The following is a 15,553-nucleotide window of genomic DNA, read 5'->3' as shown; positions in this document are numbered from 1 at the left end:
GGATCATGAAGCGGTGTTGAAAAACATGAAGAGCCGGAAAAAGTGTGAAAAATATGAAGAGCTTATAAAATTGTCAAAAATATGAGGAGCATGAAGAGATGTTCAAAAACATGAAGAGGCTGATAAGGTGTGAAAAACATGAAGAGCTTCAAAAGGTTTGAAAAATAGGAGGAGCATGAAGCGGTGTTCAAAAACATGAAGGGCCTGAAAACGTGTGAAAAATATGAAGAGCTTCAAAAGGAGTCAAAAATATGCAGAGCCTGAAACGATCTGAAAAATAGGAGGAGCATGAAGCGGTGTTGAAAAACATGAAGAGCCTGAAAAGGTGTGATAAATGTGAAGAGCTTCAAAAGGTGTCAAAAATATGAGGAGCATGAAACGCTCTGAAATATAGGTGGATCATGAAGCGGTGTTGAAAAACATGAAGAGCCTGAAAAAGTGTGATAAATGTGAAGAGCTTCAAAAGGTGTCAAAAATATGAGGAGTATGAAACGGTCTGAAAAATAGGAGGAGCATGAAACGGTGATCAAAAACATGAAGAATCTGAAAACGTGTGAAAAATATGAAGAGCTTCAAACGGTGTGAAAATTATCAGGAGCATGAAACGGTCTGAGAAAGATGAGGAGCATGAAGTGGTCTTCAAAAACATGTACAGCCTGAAAAGGTGTGAAAAATATGAAGAGCTTCAATAGGTGTGAAAAACAGGAAGAACATGAAGTGGGGTTCAAAAATATGAAGAGCCTGAAAAGGTGTGAAAAATATGAAGTGCTTCAAAAGGTGTCAACAATATGAGGAGCATGAAACGGTCTGAAAAATAGGAGGAGCAAGAAGCGGTGTTGAAAAACAAGAAGAGACGGAGAAGGTGTGAAAAATATGAAGAGCTTCAAAAGGTTTCAAAAATATGAGGAGCTTGAAATGGTCTGAAAAATAGGACGAGCATGAAACGGTGTTCAAAAACATGAAGAGCATGAAAAGGTGTGAAAATTATGAAGAGCTTCAAAAGGTGTGAAAAACATGAGGAGAATGAAACGGTCTGAAAAATAGGAGGAGCATGAAGCAGTGTTCAAAACATGAAGAGCCTGAAAAAGTGTGAAAAATATGAAGATCTTCAAAAGTTTGAAAAATATGAAGACCCTGAAAAGGTGTCAAAAATGAGATGAGCATGAAACAGTCTGAAAAGTAGGAGGAGCATGAAGTGTTGTTCAAAAAGGTGAAGAGCCTGAAAAGGTGTGAAAAATATGAAGAGCTTCAAAAGGTGTGAAATACCTGAGGAGCATGAAACGGTCTGAAAAATAGGAGGAGCATGAAGTGTTGTTCAAAACATGAAGAGCCTGAAAAAGTGTGAAAAATATGAAGAGCTTCAAAAAATGTCAAAAATATGAGGAGCATGAAATGGTCTCAAATATAGGAGAATCATGCAGCGGTGTTTAAAACTATAAACAGCATGAAAAAGTGTGAAAAACATGAAGAGCTTCAAAAGGTTTGAAAAATAGGAGGAGCATGAAGCGGTGCTCAAAAACATGAAGAGCCTGAAAAAGTGTGAAAAATATGAAGAGCTTATAAAATTGTCAAAAATATGAGGAGCATGAAGAGATGTTCAAAAACATGAACAGGCTGAAAAGGTGTGAAAAACATGAAGAGCTTCAAAAGGTTTGAAAAATAGGAGGAGCATGAAGCGGTGCTCAAAAACATGAAGAGCCTGAAAAAGTGTGAAAAATATGAAGAGCTTATAAAATTGTCAAAAATATGAGGAGCATGAAGAGATGTTCAAAAACATGTAGAGGCTGATAAGCTGTGAAAAACATGAAGAGCTTCAAAAGGTTTGAAAAATAGGAGGAGCATGAAGCGGTGTTCAAAAACATGAAGGGCCTGAAAACGTGTGAAAAATATGAAGAGCTTCAAAAGGAGTCAAAAATATGCGGAGTCTGAAACGATCTGAAAAATAGGAGGAGCATGAAGCGGTGTTGAAAAACATGAAGAGCCGGAAAAGGTGTGAAAAATAAGAGGAGCGTGAAACGCTCTGAAATATAGGTGGATCATGAAGCGGTGTTGAAAAACATGAAGAGCCTGAAAAGGTCTGATAAATGTGAAGAGCTTCAAAAGGTGTCAAAAATATGAGGTGCATGAAACGGTCTGAAAAATAGGAGGAGCATGAAACGGTGATCAAAATCATGAAGAATCTGAAAACGTGTGAAAAATATGAAGAGCTTCAAACGGTGTGAAAAATATCAGGAGCATGAAACGGTCTGAAAAAGATGAGGAGCATGAAGTGGTCTTCAAATACATGTACAGCCTGAAAAGTTGTGAAAAATATGAAGAGCTTCAAAAGGTGTGAAAAACAGGAGGAACATGAAAAGGTCTGAGAAATAGGAGTAGCAAGAAGAGGTGTTCAAAGACATGAAGAGGCTGATAAGGTGTGAAAAACATGAAGAGCTTCAAAAAGTTTGAAAAATAGGAGGAGCATGAAGCGGTGTTAAAAAACATGAAGAGCCTAAAAAAGTGTGAAAAATATGAAGAGCTTATAAAATTGTCAAAAATATGAGGAGCATGAAACGGTCTGAAAAATAGCAGGAGCATGAAACGGTGATCAAAAACATGAAGAGCCTGAAAACGTGTGAAAAATATGAAGAGCTTCAAACGGTGTGAAAAATATGAGGAGCATAAAACAGACTGAAAAAGATGAGGAGCATGAAGTCGTGTTCAAAAACATGTGCAGCCTGAAAAGCTGTGAAAAATATGAAGAGCTTCAATAGGTGTGAAAAATAGGAGGAGGATGAAGCGGTGTTCAGAAACATGAAAAGCCTGAAAATGTGTGAAAAATGTGAAGAGCTTCAAAAGATGTCAAAAATATGAGGAGCATGAAACGGTCTGAAAAATAGGAGGAGTAAGAAGCGTTATTGAAATACATGAAGAGCCTGAAAACGTGTGAAGAATATGAAGAGCTCAAAAGGTGTGAAAAAAATGAAGAGCTTCAGAAGGTGTCAAAAATGAGATGAGCTTGAAACGGCCTCAAAAATAGGAGGAGCAGGAAGTGGTGTTCAGAAACATGGAGAGCCTGAAAAGGTGTGAAAAATATGAACAGCTTCAAAAGGTGTGAAATACATGAGGAGCATGAAACGGTCTGAAAAATATGAGGAGCATGAAGAGGTGTTCAAAAACCTGAAGAGCCTGAAAAGGTGTGAAAAATATGAAGAGCTTCAAAAGGTGTGAAAAACAGGAGGAACATGAAGCGGTGTTCAAAAATATGAAGAGCCTGAAAAGGTGTGAAAAATATGAAGTGCTTCAAAAGGTGTCAACAATATGAGGAGCATGAAACGGTCTGAAAAATAGGAGGAGCAAGAAGCAGTGTTGAAAAACAAGAACAGACGGAAAAGGTGTGAAAAATATGAAGAGCTTCAAAACGTGTCAAAAATATGAGGAGCATGAAATGGTCTGAAAAATAGGAGGAGCATGAAGCGGTGTTGAAAAACATGAAGAGCCTGAAAACGTGTGAAAGATATGAAGAGCTTCAAAAGGTATGAAAATATGAAGAGCTTCAAAAGTTGTCAAAAAAGAGATGAGCATGAAACGGTCTGAAAAATAGGAGCAGCATGAAGCGGTGTTGAAAAACATGAAGAGTCTGAAAAGGTGTGAAAAATATGAAGAGCTTCAAAAGGTGTCAAAAATATGAGGAGCATGAAACGGTCTGAAATATAGGAGGATCATCAAGCGGTGTTGAAAAACATGAAGAGTCTGAAAAGGTGTGAAAAATATGAAGAGCTTCAAAAGGTGTCAAAAATATGAGGAGCATGAAACGGTCTGAAAAATAGGAGGAGCATGAAGCGTTGTTGAAAAACATGAACAGCCTGAAAACGTGTGAAATATATGAAGAGATTCAAAAGGTTTAAAATATATGAGGAGCATGAAACGGTCTGAAAAATAGAGGCAGCATAAAACGGTGTTCAAAAACATGAAGAGTCTGAAAAGGTGTGAAAAATAGGAAGAGCTTAAAAAGGTGAGAAATGTATGAGGAGCATGAAACGGTCTGAAAATAAGGAGGAGCATGAAGCTGTGTTCAAAAACATGAAGAGCCTGAAAAGGTGTGAAAAACATGAAGAGCTTCAAAAGGTGTGAAAAACAGGAGGAGCATGAAGCGGTGTTCAAAAATATGAAGAGCCTGAAAAGGTGTGAAATATATGAAGTGCTTCAAAAGTGTCAACAATATGAGGAGCATGAAACGGTCTGAAAAATAGTAGGAGCAAGAAGGGGTGTTGAAAAACAAGAAGAGACGGAAAAGGTGTGAAAAATATGAAGAGCTTCAAAAGGTGTCAACAATATGAGGAGCATTAAACGGTCGGCAAAAAAGCAGGAGCATGAAGTGGTGTTGAAAAACATGAAGAGCCTGAAAAGGTGTGAAAATAATGAAGAGCTTTAAAAGGTGTGAAATACATGAGGAGAATGAAACGGTCTGAAAAATAGGAGGACCATGAAGCGGAGTTCAAAAACATGAAGAGCCTGAAAACGTGAGAAAAATATGAAGACCTTCAAAAGGTGTGAAATATATGAGGAGCATGAAACGGTCTGAAATATTGGAGCAGCATGAAGGGTTGTGGAAAAACATGAACAGCTTGAAAAGGTGTGAAAAATATGAAGAGCTTCAAAGGGTGTCAAAATATGAGGAGCATGTAACGGTCTGAAAAATAGGAGGAGCATGAAACAGAGTTCAAAACATGAAGAGCCTGAAAAGGTGTGAAAATAATGAAGAGCTTTAAAAGGTGTGAAATACATGAGGAGAATGAAACGGTCTGAAAAATAGGAGGACCATGAAGCGGAGTTCAAAAACATGAAGAGCCTGAAAACGTGAGAAAAATATGAAGACCTTCAAAAGGTGTGAAAAATATGAAGAGCTTCAAAAGGTGTGAAATATATGAGGAGCATGAAACGGTCTGAAATATTGGAGCAGCATGAAGGGTTGTGGAAAAACATGAACAGCTTGAAAAGGTGTGAAAAATATGAAGAGCTTCAAAGGGTGTCAAAATATGAGGAGCATGTAACGGTCTGAAAATTAGGAGGAGCTGAAGCGGTGTTGAAAAACATGAAGAGCCTGAAAACGTGTGAAAAATATGAAGAGCTTCAAAAGGTGTCAAAAATGAGATGAGCATGAAACGTTCTGAAAAATAGGAGGTGCATGAAGCGGTGTTGAAAAACATGCCGAGCCTGAAAAGGTGTGAAAAATATGAAGAGCTTCAAAATGTGTCAAATATATGAGGAGCATGAAACGGTTTGAAAAATAGGAGGACCATGAAGTGGTGTTGAAAAACATGAAGAGCCTGAAAAGGTGTGAAAAATATGAGGAGCTTTAAAAGGTGTCAAAAATATGAGGATCATGAAACGGTCTGAAAAATAGGAGAAGCATGAAATGGTGATCAAAAACATGAAGAGCCTGAAAAGGTGTGAAAAATATGAAGAGCTTCAAAAGGCGTGAAATACATGAGGAGCATGTAACGGGCTGAAAAATAGGAGAACCATGAAGTGGTGTGCAAAAACATGAAGAGCCTGAAAAGGTGTGAAAAATAGGAAAGGATTCAAAAGGTGTGAAATACATGAGGCGCATGAAACTGTCTGAAAATTAGGAGGAGCAAGAAGCAGTGTTCAAAAACATGAAGAGCCTGAAAACTTGTGAAAAATATGAAGAGCTTCAAAAGGTGTGAAATACATGAGGTGCATGAAACTCTCTGAAAATTAGGAGGAGCAAGAAGCAGTGTTCAAAAACATGAAGAGCCTGAAAAGGTGTGAAAAATATGAAGACCTTCAAAAGGTGTGAAATAGATGAGGCGCATGAAACTCTCTGAAAATTCGGAGGAGCAAGAAGCAGTGTTCAAAAACATGAAGAGCCTGAAAACTTGTGAAAAATATGAAGAGCTTCAAAAGGGGTCAAAAATATGAAGAACATGAAACCGTCTGAAAAATAGGAGGAGCATGAGGTGGTGTTGAAAAACATGAAGAGCCTGAAAACGTGTGAAAAATATGAAGAGCTTCAAAATTTGTCAAAAATATGAGGAGCATGAAACGGTCTGAAAAATAGGAGGAGCATGAAGCAGTGTTGAAAAAACATGAAGAGCCTGCAAAGGTGTGAAAAATATGAAGAGTTTCAGAAATGTGAAAATTATGAAGAGCTTCAAAAGGTGTCAAAAATGAGAAGAGCTTGAAACGGTCTGAAAATTAGGAGGAGCATGAAGCGGTGTTGAAAAACATGAAGAGTCTTAAATGGTGTGAAAAATATGAAGAGCTTCAAGAGGTGTGAAATACATGAGGAGCATGAAACTCTCTGAAAAATAGGAGGAGCATGAAGTGGTGTTCAAAAACATGAAGAGTCTTAAAAGGTGTGAAAAATATGAAGAGCTTCAAAAGGGCTCAAAAATATGAAGAACATGAAACCGTCTGAAAAATAGGAGGAGCATGAGGTGGTGTTGAAAAACAAGAAGAGCCTGAAAACGTGTGAAAAATATGAAGAGCTTCAAAATGTTTCAAAAATATGAGGAGCATGAAATGGTCTAAAAAATAGGAGGAGCATGAAGCAGTGTTGAAAAAACATGAAGAGCCTGCAAAGGTGTGAAAAATATGAAGAGTTTTAGAAATGTGAAAATTATGAAGAGCTTCAAAAGGTGTCAAAAATGAGAAGAGCTTGAAACGGTCTGAAAATTAGGAGGAGCATGAAGCGGTGTTGAAAAACATGAAGAGTCTTAAAAGGTGTGAAAAATATGAAGAGCTTCAAGAGGTGTGAAATACATGAGGAGCATGAAACTCTCTGAAAAATAGGAAGAGCATGAAGTGGTGTTCAAAAACATGAAGAGTCTTAAAAGGTGTAAAAAATATGAAGAGCTTCAATAGGTGTGAATAATATCAGGATCAGGATACGGTCTGAAAAATAGGAGGAGCATGAAGCGGAGCTGAAAAACATGAAGAGCCTGAAAAGGTGTGAAAAATATGAAGAGCTTCAAAAGGTGTCAAAAATATGAGCAGCATGAAACGGTCTGAAAAATAGGGGGATTATGAAACGGTGTTCAAAAACATGAAGAGCCTGAAAAGGTGTGAAAAATATGAAGAGCCTCAAAACGTGTCAAAAATATGAGAAGTATGAAACGGTATGATAAATAGCAGGAGCATGAAGCGGTGTTGAAAAACAGGAAGAGTCTGAAACCGTGTGAAAAATATGAAGAGCTACAAAAATGTGAAAAATATGAAGATATTCAAAAGGTTTGAAAAATATGAAGAGCTTCAAAAGGTGTCAAAAATGAGAAGAGCTTGAAACGGTCTGAAAATTAGAAGGAGCATGAAGCAGTGTTGAAAAACATGAAGAGAATGAAAAGTGTGAAAAGTATGAAGAGCTTCGAAGGGTGTCAAAAATATGAGGAGCATGACACGGTCTGAAAAATAGGAGGAGCATGAAGTGGTGTTGAAAAACATGAAGAGCCTGAAAGGTGTGAAAAACATGAAGAGCTTCAAAAGGTGTCAAAAATATGAGGAGCATGAAACCTTCTGAAAAATAGGAGGATCATGAATTGGTGTTGAAAAACATGAAGAGCCTGAAAAGGTGTGAAAAATATGAAGAGCTTCAAAAAGTGTCAAATTATGAGGAGCATGAAACGGTCTGAAAAATGGGAGAAGCATGAAGTGGTGTGGAAAAACATGAAGAGCCTGAAAAGGTGTGAAAAATATGAAGAGCTTCAAAAGGTGTGAAATACATGAGGAGCATGAAACTCTCTGAAAAATAGGAGGAGCATGAAGTGGTGTTCAAAAACATGAAGAGTCTTAAAAGGTGTGCAAAATATGAAGAGCTTCAATAGGTGTGAATAATATGAGGAGCAGGATACGGTCTGCAAAATAGGAGGAGCATGAAGGGGTGTTCAAAAACATGAAGAGCCTGAAAAATTGTGAAAAATATGAAAAGCTTGAAAAGGTGTCAAAAATGAGATGAGCATGAAACGGTGTGAAAAATAGGAGGAGCATGAAGTGGTGTTGAAAAAAAAGAAGAGACTGAAAAGGTGTGAAAAATATGAAGAGCATCAAAAGGTGTCAAAAATATGAGGAGCATGAAACGGTCTCAAAAATAGGAGGAGCATGAAGAGGTTTTCAAAAACATGAAGAGCCTGAAAAGTTGTGAAAAATATGAAAAGCTTCAAAAGGTGTCAAAAATGAGATGAGCATGAAACGGTTTGAAAAATAGGAGGACCATGAAGTGGTGTTGAAAAAAAAGAAGAGACTGAAAAGGTGTGAAAAATATGAGGATCATGAAAATGTGTCAAAAATATGAGGAGCATGAAAAGGTCTGCAAAAAGGAGGAGCATGAAGTGGTGTTGAAAAACTTGAAGAGCCTGAAAAGGTGTGAAAACTATGAAAAGCTTCAAAATCTGTCAAAAATATGAGGAGCATGAAACGGTCTGAAAAATAGGAGGCGCATGAAGCGGTGTTCAAAAACATGACGAGCCTGAATAGGTGTGAAAAATATGAAGAGCTTCAAAAGGTGTCAAAAATATGAGGAGAATGAAACGTTCGGAAAAATAGGAGGAGCATGAAGCTGTGTTGAAAACATGAAGAGCCTGAAAACGTGTGAAAAATAAGAAGAGCTTCTAAAGGTGTCATAAATATGAGGAGCATGAAACGGTCTGAAAAATAGGAGCAGAATGAGGTTTTGTTGAAAAACATGAAGAGCCTGAAAAGGTGTGAAAAATATGAGGAGCTTTAAAAGGTGTCAAAAATATGAGGATCATGAAACGGTCTGAAAAATAGGAGAAGCATGAAATGGTGATCAAAAACATGAAGAGCCTGAAAAGGTGTGAAAAATATGAAGAGCTTCAAAAGGCGTGAAATAGATGAGGCGCATGAAACTCTCTGAAAATTAGGAGGAGCAAGAAGCAGTGTTGAAAAACATGAAGAGCCTGAAAAGGTGTGAAAAATATGAAGACCTTCAAAAGGTGTGAAATACATGAGGCGCATGAAACTCTCTGAAAATTAGGAGGAGCAAGAAGCAGTGTTCAAAAATATGAAGAGGCTGAAATCTTGTGAAAAATATGAAGAGCTTCAAAAGGGGTCAAAAATATGAAGAACATGAAACCGTCTGAAAAATAGGAGGAGCATGAGGTGGTGTTGAAAAACATGAAGAGCCTGAAAACGTGTGAAAAATATGAAGAGCTTTAAAAGGTGTGAAAAATATGAACAGCTTCAAAAGGTGTGAAATATATGAAGAGCTTCAAAATGTGTCAAAAATATGAGGAGCATGAAACGGTCTGAAAAATAGGAGGAGCATGAAGCGGTGTTGAAAAACATGAAGAGCCTGAAAACTTGTGAAAAATATGAAGAGCTTCAAAAGGGGTCAAAAATATGAAGAACATGAAACCGTCTGAAAAATAGGAGGAGCATGAGGTGGTGTTGAAAAACATGAAGAGCCTGAAAACGTGTGAAAAATATGAAGAGCTTCAAAATGTGTCAAAAATATGAGGAGCATGAAACGGTCTGAAAAATAGGAGGAGCATGAAGCAGTGTTGAAAAAACATGAAGAGCCTGCAAAGGTGTGAAAAATATGAAGAGTTTCAGAAATGTGAAAATTATGAAGAGCTTCAAAAGGTGAGAAATATATGAAGAGCATGAAACGGTCTGAAAAATAGGAGGAGCATGAAACGGTTTTCAAATACATGAAGAGCCTGAAAGGTGTGAAAAACATGAAGAGCTTCAAAAGGTGTCAAAAATATGAGGAGCATGAAACGGTTTGAAAAATAGGAGGAGCATGAAGCGGTGTTCAAAAACATGAAGAGCCTAAAAAGGTATGAAAATTATGAAGAGCTTAAAAATATGTCAAATATATGACGAGCATGAAACCCTCTTAAAAATAGGAGGAGGATGAAGCGGTGTTCAAAAACATGAAGAGCCTGAAAAGGTGTGCAAAATATGAAGAGCTTCAAAAATATGAAAATTATGAAGAGCTTCAAAAGGTGTAAAAAATATGAAGAGCTTCAAAAGGTGTCAAAAATATGAGGAGCAGGAAATGGTCTGAAAAATAGGAGAAGCATGAAGCGGTGTTGAAAAACATGAAGAGCCTGAGAACGTGTGAAAAATGTGAAGAGCTTCAAAAGGTGTGAAATACATGAGGAGCATGAAATGGTCTTAAAAATAGGAGGAGCATGAAGCGGTGTTGAAAAACATGAAGAGCCTGAAAAGGTGTGAAAAATATGAACAGCTTCAAAATGTGTGAAAAATATGAGGAGCATGAAAAGGTCTGAAAAATAGGAGGAGGATGAAGCGGTGTTCAAAAACATGAAGAGCCTGAAAAGGTGTGAAAAATATGAAGAGCTTCAAAATATGTCAAATATATGACGAGCATGAAACCCTCTTAAAAATAGGAGGAGGATGAAGCGGTGTTCAAAAACATGAAGAGCCTGAAAAGGTGTGCAAAATATGAAGAGCTTCAAAAGGTGTGAAATACATGAGGAGCATGAAACGGTGTTCAAAAACATGCAGAGACTGAAAAGGTTTGAAAAATATGAAGAGCTTCAAAAAGTGTCAAAAATTAGATTAGCATGAAAGGGTCTGAAAAATAGGAGGAGCCTGAAGTGGTGTTGAAAAACATGAAGAAACTGAAAATGTGTGAAAAATATGAAGAGCTTCAAAAATATGAAAATTATGAAGAGCTTCAAAAGGTGTAAAAAATATGAAGAGCTTCAAAAGGTGTCAAAAATATGAGGAGCAGGAAATGGTCTGAAAAATAGGAGAAGCATGAAGCGGTGTTGAAAAACATGAAGAGCCTGAGAAGGTGTGAAAAATGTGAAGAGCTTCAAAAGGTGTGAAATACATGAGGAGCATGAAACGGTCTTAAAAATAGGAGGAGCATGAAGCGGTGTTGAAAAACATGAAGAGCCTGAAAAGGTGTGAAAAATATGAAGAGCTTCAAAATGTGTGAAAAATATGAGGAGCATGAAACGGTCTGAAAAATAGGAGGAGGATGAAGCGGTGTTCAAAAACATGAAGAGCCTGAAAAGGTGTGAAAAATATGAAGAGCCTCAAAAAGTGTCAAAAATATGAGAAGTATGAAACGATATGATAAATAGCAGGAGCATGAAGCGGTGTTGAAAAACAGGAAGAGTCTGAAATCGTGTGAAAAATATGAAGATCTTCAAAAATGTGAAAAATATGAAGAGCTTCAAAAGGTGTCAAAAATATAAGGAGCATGAAACGGTCTCAAAAATAGGAGGAGCATGAAGCAGTGTTCAAAAACATGAAGAGCCTGAAAAGTTGTGAAAAATATGAAAAGCTTCAAAAGGTGTCAAAAATGAGATGAGCATGAAACGGTTTGAAAAATAGGAGGACCATAAAGTGGTGTTGAAAAAAAAGCAGAGACTGAAAAGGTGTGAAAAATATGAGGATCATCAAAAGGTGTCAAAAATATGAGGAGCATGAAAAGGTCTGCAAAAAGGAGGAGCATGAAGTGGTGTTGAAAAACTTGAACAGCCTGAAAAGGTGTGAAAAATATGAAAAGCTTCAAAATCTGTCAAAAATATGAGGAGCATGAAACGGTCTGAAAAATAGGAGGCGCATGAAGCGGTGTTCAAAAACATGACGAGCCTGAATAGGTGTGAAAAATATGAAGAGCTTCAAAAGGTGTCAAAAATATGAGGAGCAGGAAATGGTCTGAAAAATAGGAGAAGCATGAAGCGGTGTTGAAAAACATGAAGAGCCTGAGAAGGTGTGAAAAATGTGAAGAGCTTCAAAAGGTGTGAAATACATGAGGAGCATGAAACGGTCTTAAAAATAGGAGGAGCATGAAGCGGTGTTGAAAAACATGAAGAGCCTGAAAAGGTGTGAAAAATATGAACAGCTTCAAAATGTGTGAAAAATATGAGGAGCATGAAAAGGTCTGAAAAATAGGAGGAGGATGAAGCGGTGTTCAAAAACATGAAGAGCCTGAAAAGGTGTGAAAAATATGAAGAGCTTCAAAATATGTCAAATATATGACGAGCATGAAACCCTCTTAAAAATAGGAGGAGGATGAAGCGGTGTTCAAAAACATGAAGAGCCTGAAAAGGTGTGCAAAATATGAAGAGCTTCAAAAGGTGTGAAATACATGAGGAGCATGAAACGGTGTTCAAAAACATGCAGAGACTGAAAAGCTTTGAAAAATATGAAGAGCTTCAAAAAGTGTCAAAAATTAGATTAGCATGAAAGGGTCTGAAAAATAGGAGGAGCCTGAAGTGGTGTTGAAAAACATGAAGAACCTGAAAATGTGTGAAAAATATGAAGAGCTTCAAAAATATGAAAATTATGAAGAGCTTCAAAAGGTGTAAAAAATATGAAGAGCTTCAAAAGGTGTCAAAAATATGAGGAGCAGGAAATGGTCTGAAAAATAGGAGAAGCATGAAGCGGTGTTGAAAAACATGAAGAGCCTGAGAAGGTGTGAAAAATGTGAAGAGCTTCAAAAGGTGTGAAATACATGAGGAGCATGAAACGGTCTTAAAAATAGGAGGAGCATGAAGCGGTGTTGAAAAACATGAAGAGCCTGAAAAGGTGTGAAAAATATGAACAGCTTCAAAATGTGTGAAAAATATGAGGAGCATGAAAAGGTCTGAAAAATAGGAGGAGGATGAAGCGGTGTTCAAAAACATGAAGAGCCTGAAAAGGTGTGAAAAATATGAAGAGCTTCAAAATATGTCAAATATATGACGAGCATGAAACCCTCTTAAAAATAGGAGGAGGATGAAGCGGTGTTCAAAAACATGAAGAGCCTGAAAAGGTGTGCAAAATATGAAGAGCTTCAAAAGGTGTGAAATACATGAGGAGCATGAAACGGTGTTCAAAAACATGCAGAGACTGAAAAGGTTTGAAAAATATGAAGAGCTTCAAAAAGTGTCAAAAATTAGATTAGCATGAAAGGGTCTGAAAAATAGGAGGAGCCTGAAGTGGTGTTGAAAAACATGAAGAACCTGAAAAAGTGTGAAAAATATGAAGAGCTTCAAAAATATGAAAATTATGAAGAGCTTCATAAGGTGTAAAAAATATGAAGAGCTTCAAAAGGTGTCAAAAATATGAGGAGCAGGAAATGGTCTGAAAAATAGGAGCAGCATGACGCGGTGTTGAAAAACATGAAGAGCCTGAGAAGGTGTGAAAAATGTGAAGAGCTTCAAAAGGTGTGAAATACATGAGGAGCATGAAACGGTCTTAAAAATAGGAGGAGCATGAAGCGGTGTTGAAAAACATAAAGAGCCTGAAAAGGTGTGAAAAATATGAACAGCTTCAAAATGTGTGAAAAATATGAGGAGCATGAAACGGTCTGAAAAATAGGAGGAGGATGAAGCGGTGTTCAAAAACATGAAGAGCCTGAAAAGGTGTGAAAAATATGAAGAGCTTCAAAATATGTCAAATATATGACGAGCATGAAACCCTCTTAAAAATAGGAGGAGGATGAAGCGGTGTTCAAAAACATGAAGAGCCTGAAAAGGTGTGCAAAATATGAAGAGCTTCAAAAGGTGTGAAATACATGAGGAGCATGAAACGGTGTTCAAAAACATGCAGAGACTGAAAAGGTTTGAAAAATATGAAGAGCTTCAAAAAGTGTCAAAAATTAGATTAGCATGAAAGGGTCTGAAAAATAGGAGGAGCCTGAAGTGGTGTTGAAAAACATGAAGAACCTGAAAATGTGTGAAAAATATGAAGAGCTTCAAAAATATGAAAATTATGAAGAGCTTCAAAAGGTGTAAAAAATATGAAGAGCTTCAAAAAGTGTCAAAAATATGAGGAGCAGGAAATGGTCTGAAAAATAGGAGAAGCATGAAGCGGTGTTGAAAAACATGAAGAGCCTGAGAAGGTGTGAAAAATGTGAAGAGCTTCAAAAGGTGTGAAATACATGAGGAGCATGAAACGGTCTGAAAAATATGAGCAGCATGAAGCGGTGTTGAAAAAAATGAAGAGCCTGAAAATGTGTGAAAAATATGAAGAGCTTCAAAAGGTTTGAAAAATATGAAGAGCTTCAAAAGGTGTCAAAAAGGAAATCTGCATGAAACGGTCTGAAAAATAGGAGGAGCATGAAGTGGTGTTGAAAAAAATGAAGAGCCTTAAAAGGTGTGAAAAAAATGAAGAGCTTCAAAAGGTGTCAAAAATATGAGGAGCATGAAACCGTCTGAAAAATATGAGCAGCATGAAGCGGTGTTGAAAAACATGAAGAGCCTGAAAAGGTGTGAAAAAAATGAAGAGCTTCAAAAGGTGTCAAAAATATGAGGAGCATGAAACGGTCTGAAAAATATGAGCAGCATGAAGCGGTGTTGAAAAACATGAAGAGCCTGAAAAGGTGTGAAAAATATGAAGAGCTTCAAAAGGTGTCAAATACATGAGGAGCATAAAACTCTCTGAAAAAGAGAAGGAGCATGAAGTGGTGTTCAAAAACATGAAGAGCCTGAAAAGGTGTGAAATATATGAAGAGCTACAAAAGGTGTGAAAAATATGAGGAGCATGATATGGTTTGAAAAATAGGATTAGCATGAAGCGGTGTTCAAAAACATGAAGAGCCTGAAAAGTTGTGAAAAATATGAAAAACTTCAAAAGGTGTCAAAAATGAGATGAGCATGAAAGGGTCTGAAAAATAAGACGTGAATGAAGCGGTGTTGAAAAACATGAAGAGCCTGAAAAGGTGTAAAAAATATGAAGAGCTTCAAAAGGTGTCAAAAATATGAGGAGCATGAAACGGTCTGAAAAATCGGAGGAGCATGAAGCGTTGTTGAAAAACATGAAGAGCCTGAAAAGGTGTGAGAAATATGAAGAGCTTCAAAAGGTGTTAAAAATATGAGTAGCATGAAACGGTCTGCAAAAAAGGAGGAGCATGAAGTGGTGTTGAAAAAGATGAAGAGCCTGAAAAGGTGTTAAAAATATTAAAGCTTCAAAAGGTGTCAAAATTATGAGGAGCATGAAACGGTCTGAAAAATAGGAGGAGCATGAAGCGCTGTTGAAAATCTTAAAGAGCCTGAAAAGCTGTGAAAAATATGAAGAGCTTCAAAAGATGTGAAAATCATGAAGAGCTTCAAAAGGTTACAAAATGAGATGAGCATGAAACGATCTGAAAAATAGGAGGAGCATGAAGTCGTGTTGAAAAAAAGGAAAAGTCTGAAAAAGTGTGAAATATATGAAGAGCTTCAAAAGGTGTCAAAAATATGAGGAGAATGAAACGGTCTGAAAAATAGGAGGAGCATGAAGCGATGTTGAAAAACATGAATTGTCTGAAAACGTGTGGAAAATATGAAGAGATTCATAAATGTGAAAAATATGAAGAGCTTCAAAAGGTGTGAAAAATATGAAGAGCTTCAAAAGGTGTCAAGAAAGAGATGAGCATGAAAAGGTCTGAAAAATAGGAGGAGCATGAAGCGGTGTTGAAAATCATGAAGGGCCTGAAAACGTATGAAAAATATGAAGACCTTCAAAATTTGTCAAAAATATGAAGAGCTTCAAAAGGTGTTAAAATGAGAAGAGCATGAAAAGATCTGAAAAATAGGAGGAGCATGAAGTGGTGTTGAAAAAATGAAGAGCCTGGAAAGGTGTG

Source organism: Dama dama, chromosome 32 (genome assembly GCF_033118175.1).
Source record: "Dama dama isolate Ldn47 chromosome 32, ASM3311817v1, whole genome shotgun sequence".
NCBI classification, from domain to species: domain Eukaryota; kingdom Metazoa; phylum Chordata; class Mammalia; order Artiodactyla; family Cervidae; genus Dama; species Dama dama.
The sequence above is the reverse complement of the archived record's forward strand: the minus strand, read 5'-3'. Positions refer to the sequence as shown.